Source organism: Alligator mississippiensis, chromosome 4, assembly GCF_030867095.1.
Source record: "Alligator mississippiensis isolate rAllMis1 chromosome 4, rAllMis1, whole genome shotgun sequence".
Classification (NCBI taxonomy): domain Eukaryota; kingdom Metazoa; phylum Chordata; order Crocodylia; family Alligatoridae; genus Alligator; species Alligator mississippiensis.
This window is the reverse complement of record NC_081827.1, coordinates 1,745,445-1,755,792: the sequence shown is the minus strand read 5'-3', so window position 1 is coordinate 1,755,792 and position 10,348 is coordinate 1,745,445. Positions and strand designations below refer to the sequence as shown.

At 60.2% G+C, this 10,348-nt stretch overlaps 1 long non-coding RNA gene across 1 annotated transcript; it reads left to right on the top strand.

Moving 5' to 3' along the window:
- Window positions 1-205: 205 nt before the first annotated feature.
- LOC109281024 (uncharacterized) lies at window positions 206-10,104 on the top strand. The gene is made up of 7 exons (XR_009461445.1): window positions 206-361; window positions 1,324-1,450; window positions 1,555-1,622; window positions 1,724-1,944; window positions 6,349-6,433; window positions 6,590-6,673; window positions 9,930-10,104. It is a non-coding gene; the product is annotated as an uncharacterized LOC109281024 (long non-coding RNA).
- Window positions 10,105-10,348: the final 244 nt, after the last annotated feature.

Below are 10,348 nucleotides of genomic sequence, written 5' to 3'. Positions count from 1 at the left end.
GGTGGGTGTGGGGTGCCAGGAGGGGTCGCGGCTTCACACGGGCGCACCGATCCCGCCGCCCCGGCCCGGCCCGGCCGTGTGTCCGCGCAGCGCCCGCGGGACCGACCGGCAGCGCCGAGCCCCGCTCGCCCGGCCCGGCCCGGCCCGGCCCGTCCGGCAAGCGCGGCGGGGAGCCCCGCCCCTCGGCCCGGGCCCTGCTCAGCTCCCGGGCACAGAAACGGGCTCCGGGGGCTGAGCCCCGCTTCTCCGGGGAAGGACCCGCCGCTCCTCGGCCGCACTGCCCCCCGCCCATCGGTGCCGGCCCGGCTGCGGCGGTCGCGGGGCTGCGTGTGGGTGCGGGGGGGCGCGGAGCATCTCCCAGGTGAGCGCCTGCGGGATACCCTCCCCCCCGCACCCCGCACCCCCGGGTCCCGTCCCCGCCCCGCGGTGCCAGACACGTGTTGGCCTCCGACCCCGGCACTGCTCTCGGTTCCCCCTGATCATTTCGGGGGGGCCCGGGCCGTGATCCGCCCCACACCCGGCAGGCACCCGCCGCCCCGACAGCCCTCCGCCCGCGCGGGGCCGGGCACCACACAGCTCCGGTCTCCTCCTCGGTCCCCAGCGCCAGCCGGCAGTGCCAGCCAAGCCTCCGGGCAGGGGTGATACCAGCCCTCAGCCCGGGCCGGGCGGCAAGGACACCCGCATCCACCCTGCTCTAGGGAACAGACAGCGGCACCCTCCGCCCTCACACGGGTGGGAAGAAAAACATGAAGGGAGAACGGCTGCGGCTAAGACAAGTCAAAACCCGGGCTGTGTTGAAACACCCCGCCGCTGAGAGACACCGACAGCTGCGTGGCCCGGCCCTCGGCACTAAACAACGCAGGCGTAGTTTCTCTCATCCCGTTTAACAAATGCTGCACAACTAATAATAACTAGTGTAAAATATTAAAAGCAAATCCACCCTGAGCATTCAGTCCTATTCAAGTCCAAATATAAGTCCAGAACCATAAGATTAACTATATCATTAAGTATATAATAGCTATAGAAGTTCAGACACTAACACAAATTTTAATTCGAGAAGGAAAAAACCTTAAAATTTTACAGATCAAAATGAAAACAATAATTTGAAATAACACTGCTCAAAACCCTGGATCTTACAGGCATGATTGTGAGCCCAAAACCAGACTAGCCTCGGGATTGACTCGTCCGATGGGCGACAGAAAGGCTTTAATTAATAAAGAAAGACAAGGTTCTGTGCGTGAATCTGTTATCTTTTATTAGATCAACTTAAATAGTTAGAAAAAAAATTTAAGCAAGCTTTCAGGTTCAACTCCCCTTCTTCAGGCTGAGGAAGTCCCCGCAGTCGATGTGCGCTCCTCCTGGATGGACTGAAAAGTAAAGCGGCCCGAGGCTGGCCTGGTCTGCACACAAGATGGGCGGTCGGAGAAGATGTAGACTGAGGAGTCGATGGGTGAGAGACAGGCTGGGTGCGGAGGGGAAGGGGGATGAAAGTGGAGAGATCCCTGGGCTGTCAGGCAGAGTATAATGTGCCATAAATCCAATGTCTATGTTTAGTCCATGATTTTTAGTGTCCAGGAGGTTGATGAAGTGGAGATCCTAGGCTCGTCTCTGGGAAGTGTTTGGTAAGTTCCAATTGAAGATCAGGACTGAGAGATTGGAGAGAGAGAGGTTTTCTTGGGAGAAATGTGCCTCACCGGTACTTGGGTGTTTCTGTCTTTGATAGATGTCTGGTGCGCGTTCATCCCGGTGCGCAGTTGTTGCTTGGTCTCTCCTACATATTTTCCATCGGGGCATTTGGTGCAGCGGATGAGGTAGATTACATTTCTGGAGGTGCAGACCAGCCCTGTACTGCAGCAGTTCTTCACGTGATATCCGGGTGGCTCTTTCCCTCGTGCGATCTCTCTCTCTGGACGAGTGTCGTTGCTGGGCGGACGCCTGTTTAAGGTTGGTGAGATGGCAATCCCGGGTGCTCTCCTCAGTGCAAATGCGGTGGGATCTGAGGGCTTGGCTGGATATCACAGCTTTCCTGGTGTGTTGAGGGTGATTGCTGGTTCTGTGCAGATATGTCTGTTGGTCCGTGGGTTTCTTGTATAAGTAGTCTGTATTTTATCATTCTGGTTACTGATCATGGCGTCTAAAAAGGAGATGCTGGTGCTGGAGCATTCTAGAGAAAGTCGGATGGAGAGATGGTGATTGCAGGTTTTCAGCCCAAATGATGAAGATGTCATCGATATATCTTAGGTACAGCAAGGGTTTGATGGAGCAGTTCTTGAGGCAGTCTTCTTCCAGGTGGCTCATAAATCGTTTGGCATATTGTGGGGCCACTTTAGTGCCCATAGCTGTGCCCACGGTCTGGAGGAAGTGTTGGTTATTAAAAGTGAAATTGTTGCGTGAGGATGAAGTGCACAAGGTCAGTAATGTCTTTGGGGCTGTACTCTGAGTTGTGATCTTGTTCCTGTAGACATGTGAGGCAGGGTTGGATGCCGTCCTGGTGCGGGATGTCGGTGTACAGGCTGGTACCGCCCATGGTGGCCAGGAGGGTGTTGCTGGGAAGGTGGTCTGTGTTTAGAAGTTTCCGTAGGAGGTCTGTAGTGTCTCGGGCAAAACTTGCTCTGCGGGTGACGAGCGGTTTTAGGATTGATTCAATGAAACCTTTTATTTCCTCGGGGCCCCATGGTTGGATATGCTAGGTCTGCCAGGGGTCCCTTGTCTGTGGAGTTTAGGGAGCATGTAAAAAGTCCCTGGGTCGGGTAGTGGGGGGATCAAGGTTTGCAGTTTTTCTCCGTGCTACCAACCCCCACCCCGCTATGGCCAAATATACGCACACACAAGCGTGCACACACATGGGCACACGCTACTCTCACTCACTCTCTGCACATGGACACACAGACACAAACACACTGTCCCTGCCATGAACACAGACACATGCACTCACAGGAGCATGCACATACACACAGACATGCATGCATGTACATACACAGACATGCACACACACACATACAGATGGGTGCGCACTCTGCTCACTAACTCTCTGCACATGGGCACACAGAGACAAATACACTTTCCATCCTGCCATGAACACACATGCAGACACACACATGCACACTCAGACACCTATGCACACACAGGCACATGCACACATGCAAATGGGTGTGCGCTCTACTCACTCTCTGCACATGGGCGCACAGAGACAAACTCTCCCTCCTGTCACAAACAGAGACACATACAGGCACATACATGCACACACATACAGACACTTGCACACACAGACACAGACGGACAGGCACTCTAATCACTCTCTCTATGCATGTGGACACACAGACACAAACACATTTTCCCTACCATGAACACAGATATACGTATACACGCATGCATACACCAACACATGCACACACACGCAGACACATGCATGCACACACACACACACGCAAGCACACACACCGATGGGTGTGCACTCTATTGATTCTCTCCACATGGACACACACAGAGAAATGCACTCTACCTGCCATGAAAGACAGACACGTGCATGCACACAGACACATGCACACACGCACACGCAGACATGAGACATAAAGATGCACAGACATACACAGACACAGATGCATGCACACAGAGGCAGACACAGATGCACACAGACACACAGATGCACTCTGTATGCAGATGCACACACACACACAGATGCACGTGGGTGCACTCACACACACACAAACACAAACACAAACACACACACACACACACATTAAATCAGCTCAGTTCCCTCAGCCTCTCCTCACAAGTCCTGTCCTCCAGTCCCCAGCCATTTTCACTGCCCTGCGCAGGACTCCCTCCAATGTGTCCACACCCTTTCTGCAGGGGGAACACAGCTGGACACAGGCACCAAAGGACAGGGGCTGTGCCCCCCTGGCCCTCCGCCATGACCAGCCCCGCATGAGCGGTGTCACCCTCTAGATGCAAGGAGGGAGCTGGGGGCATTTCCCCATTTCACCCCCTGGCTGCGATCAGACCCCAGGGCCGAGCGGGATCCTCCTAGCCTCCTGCATCAGCCCTGGATGCTCACCCAGTCCAACAGCCTTGGAGCAGCCCTGGGGCCCACCAAGGCAGCCTCACAGCGCTGGTGCTGGGGTCTGGCTGCTGCAGCCCCGGGGGCACGTGGTGGGGGAGCCAGGACCAGCCGGAGAGTCCCCCATCCCCACGGGTCCCAGGCACGGCAGGGATGAGCCCCCCCTGCTCCCCTGCCCCAAGGCCTGGTCATGGCCTGGCCCCATGGGCTTCGCCTGGCACTTACTGAGAAAGGAAACAGCTGCTCCCATCACAGCAACAACCACAAAGAGCACAACACCAGTAATGATGCCCACAATCAGCATCCAGTGGTACTCTGGATGAGGGAAGGGGCCTGTGAGCAAGGGGAACCCCAGACCTGCCCCCATCGCTGCACGTGCGCAGTGCCCCCTCCCCATCGGTGCCCCTGCATCCACCGACCCCCAATTCCTTCTCCATTTCATCTATCAGCCCCTCCCTCCCCAAGTGCCAGGTTTCTTCTCCCCCCCCATGCGGGGGTCACTCACCCATCCTGCTCTTGTCCCAGGCCACTCTCAGGGCTGCACCCAGGCTCACGTGCTCCACGCTGCAGGTGTAGTCGTGGTTGTTGCTCTGGTTGATCTTGATGGTGGCCCAGGTCTGGTAGGTCCCATCTGTACTGTGAAGGACCGCTGAGTGGCTTGTCTCCTGGGGCTGCGTCTCCCCGTTCTTCAGCGAGATGACAGAGATGTCCTTGGGGTAGAAGCTGTGGACCAGGCAGGACAGGGTGGTGCATCCGTCCCGGGATGGCCTGTCGCTCACCTGTGCCACAGGACGCTCTGGGAGGGAGGAGACACCCGTTAGAGTGACCGCCCGTGCGGGACCCTCAGCACCCCTGCAGGAGCTGGGCTGGGCCCTGCACTGGGCCACACAAACCGGCTCCAGCGCCCACTTCTGGCAGGGGCAGACGGCATTGGGGCAGGAGAACAGGGGACAGGAGACAGGGCTGTGCTGGGCTCGGGGCTGCAGAAATGGGGTCCCATACAGCTGATCTCTGGTTCTCAGACATGTGGCCGGGGCACGGACACCCTGTGGGCTCTGCCCAGCTGGGAGTCCTGAGCAGGGCAGGGACAGGGGCACCGGGTCCCACAGCAGCGCTGGGTCTTGTCCAGCAGCAGGACTGAGACACAGCGCTCACTGCCCGAGATGCAGTGGGATGGGGCAGGCGTTCCTGGGGGGGGAGGGGGTGTGTGCCCCAGTCAGTGCTGCTGAAGAAAGGCCTTATCCTCATTCCAGCTGTGCTGGGTGCGCTGGGCCTGTGTTGTTCCTGCTACCCAGGTGCGCGTTCCCGGGTCATAGCTGATGAAGTCTCCCCCGTCTTAGCTGAACTGCATGTGGCCTCCAGTGCTGTTGTCGTCATGGAGCTCACAGCCGTGCATGAACTGGAGAGTGTGAGACCCTGAAACACAGATCCAGCCCTGGTCAGGGTCACAGCCCCAGGGAGTAGGTGCCACCGAGGGCTGCCAGGCTGGGTAGGGGCAGAGCCAACCCCATGGGGGGGGGGCAGCATGGGGACAGCTCAGGGGCTTCAGTCACGGAGAACAAGGCTGAGGGGACACAAGTGCCGCCCCCGCGCACCCTGGGAATGCAGGAGCCCTGGGCTGGGAGGAGGGTGGGAACGGCCTTCTTGGCACCAAGAGCTCACTGCTGGCTCCTGTTCAGCTTCTTGCCCCCTGTCCCCCCAGGCCCTGTTCTGCAGAGCTGCTGCCCAGCCCGTCACCCCCAGCCTGCCCCGGTGCAGGGGATCGCTCCCTCCTCAGTGCAGGACTTTGCACTTGTCCTTGTTGAACAAGCCCCTCATAAAACAGGGGCTCGTCCAGACCCGGCTGTTCTGATCCAGCTGTTCAGCCCCAGCCTCACACAACCTCAGCAGCTCACCTGTGGGGAGGGGACCCCGGATGCCTGGGTTCTCTATAGGGTGCGGGGGGCAGGGAGCCTGGACCCCTGGGTGCTTTGGGAGGGGAGGGGCTGGGGGTGAGAGCAGGGGGGATGAGAATATTTTCCCTCTGTTGAGGGGGCTGGGGGCAGGGCAGGGGGCACCAGTAACCTCCCCTGGAGCCCACCCCAGAGCTGGCCACATCTAGAGCCCATTACTCCCAGAGCCGGCGGGAGCCCAGCCCCGGGTGAGGGGCCCTGTGCTCTGGGAGGTGGTGACATGGAGAAGAGGAAAGGAAGGGAGTGGGGCCTGGTGCGCGGGTGAGGGGCTGGGTTCTCCCTGCTCTGGGGTGGGGGGACAGGGCTGCAGCACCCCGGATCTCCCCTGTGCTGCAGGACGGACCGAGGCAGGGCAGGATAGCATCGCCCGAGCAGGATGCGGCCATGGATATGCTGCCTCAGAGCACCCAGTGCCCGAGTGGTGAGTTTGGGGCTTTGAGGAGAAGGGGATGGACAGGGGGCCTGGATGCTCTGGGGGGTGAGAGCAGGGCTCTGGGAGCCCGGGCACGTGGGCTGTCTGGCCTGGGCTGTCTGGGGAGCGCTCGCATGGTGTCTTTCCTGTGTCTTTCTCCCACAGAGGATCCAGCCCGCAGTACCAGCAGGATCACACCACAGAAGATCCGTTCCCGGGCACGTTCAAACACATTTTGGATATGCATTGGTACGGGGTGACCAGGGTGTCGTGGTCCCAGGCTCTGCCTGCTGCTCTCCCAGACCTTTGCTGGCTGCCCCCCTCCCCACACTCGCATTGCTGCTGCAAAGGGTCAGGAGCGTTTCCCCTCCCCCAGAGGTGCTTGGTGCAGCCCAGGCTGGGGATGGACTGGGCTGTGCCAATGCTCCTGCTGGCACCAACCCTGCAGGGTCCTGGCCGGAAGGTCTTGCTCCCCTGCTCAGGGTCAGGGATTTGTCCCTGCTCAGCCTGGCCAGCCTGGGGGGTGGCCCTCCCTCTGCAGCGGGGCACGGCCTGGGCCTGGGCTCTCTGCAGTGTCTCCAACCCCCGGCAGCAGCAGGACCTGGCTGCCACGGCCCCCCTGCTGTCCCTGGGGCGAGGGTGAGGGCAGCTGTGGGAAGGGGTTAGGGGATGAGGGCCTTTGTGCAGCACGGGTCCGATCCTGCTGCCTCAGGGGTGTTGGGCTGGATGTGCCCCTGAGGTCCTTACCAACCCCCGGCTCCGGGATTTGGGGTGAGGAACCCGGTGTCCAGGAGCAGGGAGGGAGCTGCTTGTGTTGCGCTCCCTGCCTCGGGGATCCTCTGACACCTGCTTCCCCCCAAGGCTGCAACGCCGCGCTGCTGATCCCAGTGCTGCCTCTGGCAGTGGAGCTGTATGAGACAATACAGACACATGTGACACAACAGCTGACCAACACCCTGGTGCCTTCCTCCCGTCCCCGTAAGCAATGGGGGGTCTGGGGTCTCTGCCCCACAGGAGCTGCTCTAGTGTTTTTCTGGGTGAAAAGGAGTGGAAAGGAGGAAGTGCTGTTTCCTGGGGTCCTCGGGCCCGGGCCTGAGCACCGCTGTGAAGGGGTCAGAGGCAGAGTGGAACGGGGCTGGGGGTGGGAGCAGCTGGAAGCAGCCAGAGGCTGCTCTGGGCTTTGCTCGCTCTTCTCTCATGGATCCGCCCTGTCCCTGTGCGCCCGGGGCACTGCAGGGAAAAGCAACTCCCCAGAGATAGCGCGGGGCTCGGGGACAGGCTGGCAGCAATGCCTGTGGCTGCCCTGGTCTCGCTCCCCCATTGCTGACTGGCAGCGCCTGGTCCAAGCCTGCACAGAGCAGGCCTCAGCACAGTGCTGCCCGTTGCCTGGGGCCACCCCAGGCGCAGCACCCCATGGACGGGCACCCAGCACCTCCCCTCTCCCCGCGTGGCCATTCCTGCGTTGGGCTGTGGCTGTCCAGGGAGCTGCTGGTATCCTCCCTGTGCGGCCCCTGCGGGAGGTGGCATCGGGCACTGGGGGCACTGGTGTCTGCCCCACTAGTGCTGACCCGTCAATCCCACAGGCTCCCACTCCTGCCGGCATTTCTACATGGGGGTGTCAGATCCTAGCCTGGACGTGCCCCACTTATTGCCGTGGGCTACATGGATGACCAGCAAATTCTGCACTATGACAACAAGACACGGAGACAGGAGGGACATGGGGACTGGGTGCAGGGGACTGTAGGACCGGGTTTCTGGGACAAGGAAACCAGGGCCTTGCAGCGCTGGCAGGAGGGATTTAAACGGAACCTGTTCACCCTGCAGTATCTCTATAACCAGACGAGTGGTGAGTGTGAGCAGGCAGGTGTAAGCAGGGGGCCATGAGGGACCCTGGCACTGAGTGGGGCTAGCGAGGGCATGTGGGGGCACCTGCCCATCAGCAGCAGGGTGTGTGGAGCCAGGAGGGCGTCTCATGGTCTCGAGTCTAGTCTGTGGGTCCCTGCAGCCAGCTCCTCCCTGCAGTCGCTCGGGCAGGGGCGCAGGCTCCTGCTCAGTCTCCAGCGAGGGGGTCGGGGGGCCTCCAGATTAAGGGGGCTGTGGGGGGAGCCCTCTCCCCATCCCATGCATCCATCCACTGTCAACGACATCCCCTGGCCTGTGCCCAGGAGACCGAGGCTCTTGTGCTTCCCTGCCTGGCAGGTCGGTGTCTGAGCCCCTCTTACACAGACCCTCTCCCCCCACCCACCCGGGCTGTCTGGGTCCTGCAGCAGGATCCCAGCCCTTGTCCTCAGGCTAGAGCCCCCAGGATGATGCATGGGGGGAAACCTGGGTGCGTGATAGTGGTGGGAACAGCTGTTCCTGGTCCTGCCGTGGGTCAGCGCACAGCTCCCCAGCTCGTGCCCTCTCCTGTTGCACGGAGCTCCCTGGACCCTGTCCCAGCTTTGGTGTCAATGACAGGGCGGATGTGCTTGAGGTCGGCCTTTGTGGCCTCCAAACCTGCTCGACCTTTCCAAGAAGGGTCAGCCAGAGGTGGTTGCTGCCCAGGTGCATCCTGCTACAAGCCCTGACACGCAGTAGAGGGTAAAGCTGTGTCAACCTGCTCCAGCCCCCGTGCCAGCCAGGACCCCAGACCTCTGTGCACACCAGCCTGTTGCCATTGCATCGCAAGTGGGCACTGGGATGAAAAGAGTACCATGACCGATGTTGAGTGTCTCATGACATATAGCTGGGGGAAGAAGTAGATATGCTGGAGAGCAGGGCTAGGATTCAGAGTGACCTTCACAAACTGGAGGACTGGGCCAAAAATAAATCTCATGATGTTCATCAAGGACAAGTGCAAAGTCCTGCACTTAGGAGGCAACAGTCTCATGCACCAGTGCAGGCTGGGGGTGACGGGCTGGGCAGCAGCTCTGCAGAAAAGGACCTTTTGGAAGTGGTTATCCAGGTCAGTGGTGGCATCTCCATCCTTGAAGGTTTTGAAGACCCAACAAGACAAAGCCTTGGCTGGGATGATGTAGATGGGGCTGGTCCTACTTGGAGGAAGGGTCAGACAAAGTGTGCCTTCCTGAGCTCCCTTCCAGCCCTCCTGTTCAATGATGTTATGACCCCCGAGCTGCGGGGCGGCTCCATGCCCCTCCATGACCCTGGCCCAGACCTCCCCTCTGACCCAGGCTGAGGGGCTCCGGGTCCTGCGTGCAGGGACTGCTGGGCTGGGCAGGGAAGGATGGGAGCCGGGGCTGCGGAGGGAGGACAGACATATGAGAGGGCAGGGGCCGTGCAGGCCTGCGGTGCCCAGGACAGCTGGCTGCAGGGTCTGTCACCAGCCTGCACAGCTGGATCTCCAGGGCTAGGGCACAAGGAGCTCATGTGACTGGTGCTGTCACCAAGGGCAAGGGCAGCAGGTCCTGTTCCCGGGGCTCCTGCTTGCGCCTCTGCCCAGCCCAAACCCCTTCCTTGCTGGGTCCACGGCTTCTAACCCAAAAACATCTCTGTTGTCTGGCTGAAGAACGGGGAGGCGCAGACCCTGGAGATGATCCACTTGGGGGTCCTTCCCAGCAGAGATGGGACCTACCAGACCTGGGCCACTATCAAGATCAACCTGAGCAGCAACCATGACTACACCTGCAGCGTGGAGCACGAGAGCCTGGGGGCAGCCCTGAGAGTGTCCTGGGACAAGGGCAGGACGGGTGAGTGACACCCACACGGGGAGGGAGAAGAAACCTGGCACTGGGGGAGGGAGGGGCTGACAGACCCCACTAAGCAGGGAAGGGATTGGGGGTTGGAGGATGCAGGGGGCACTGGGGGCACTGGGCCCATGCAGCGTTAGGGGAAGGTCTGGGGGTTCCCCTCGCTCACAGGCCCCTTCCCTCATCCAGAGTGCCACTGGATGCTGATTGTGGGCATTGTTGTTGGTGTTGTGCTCAT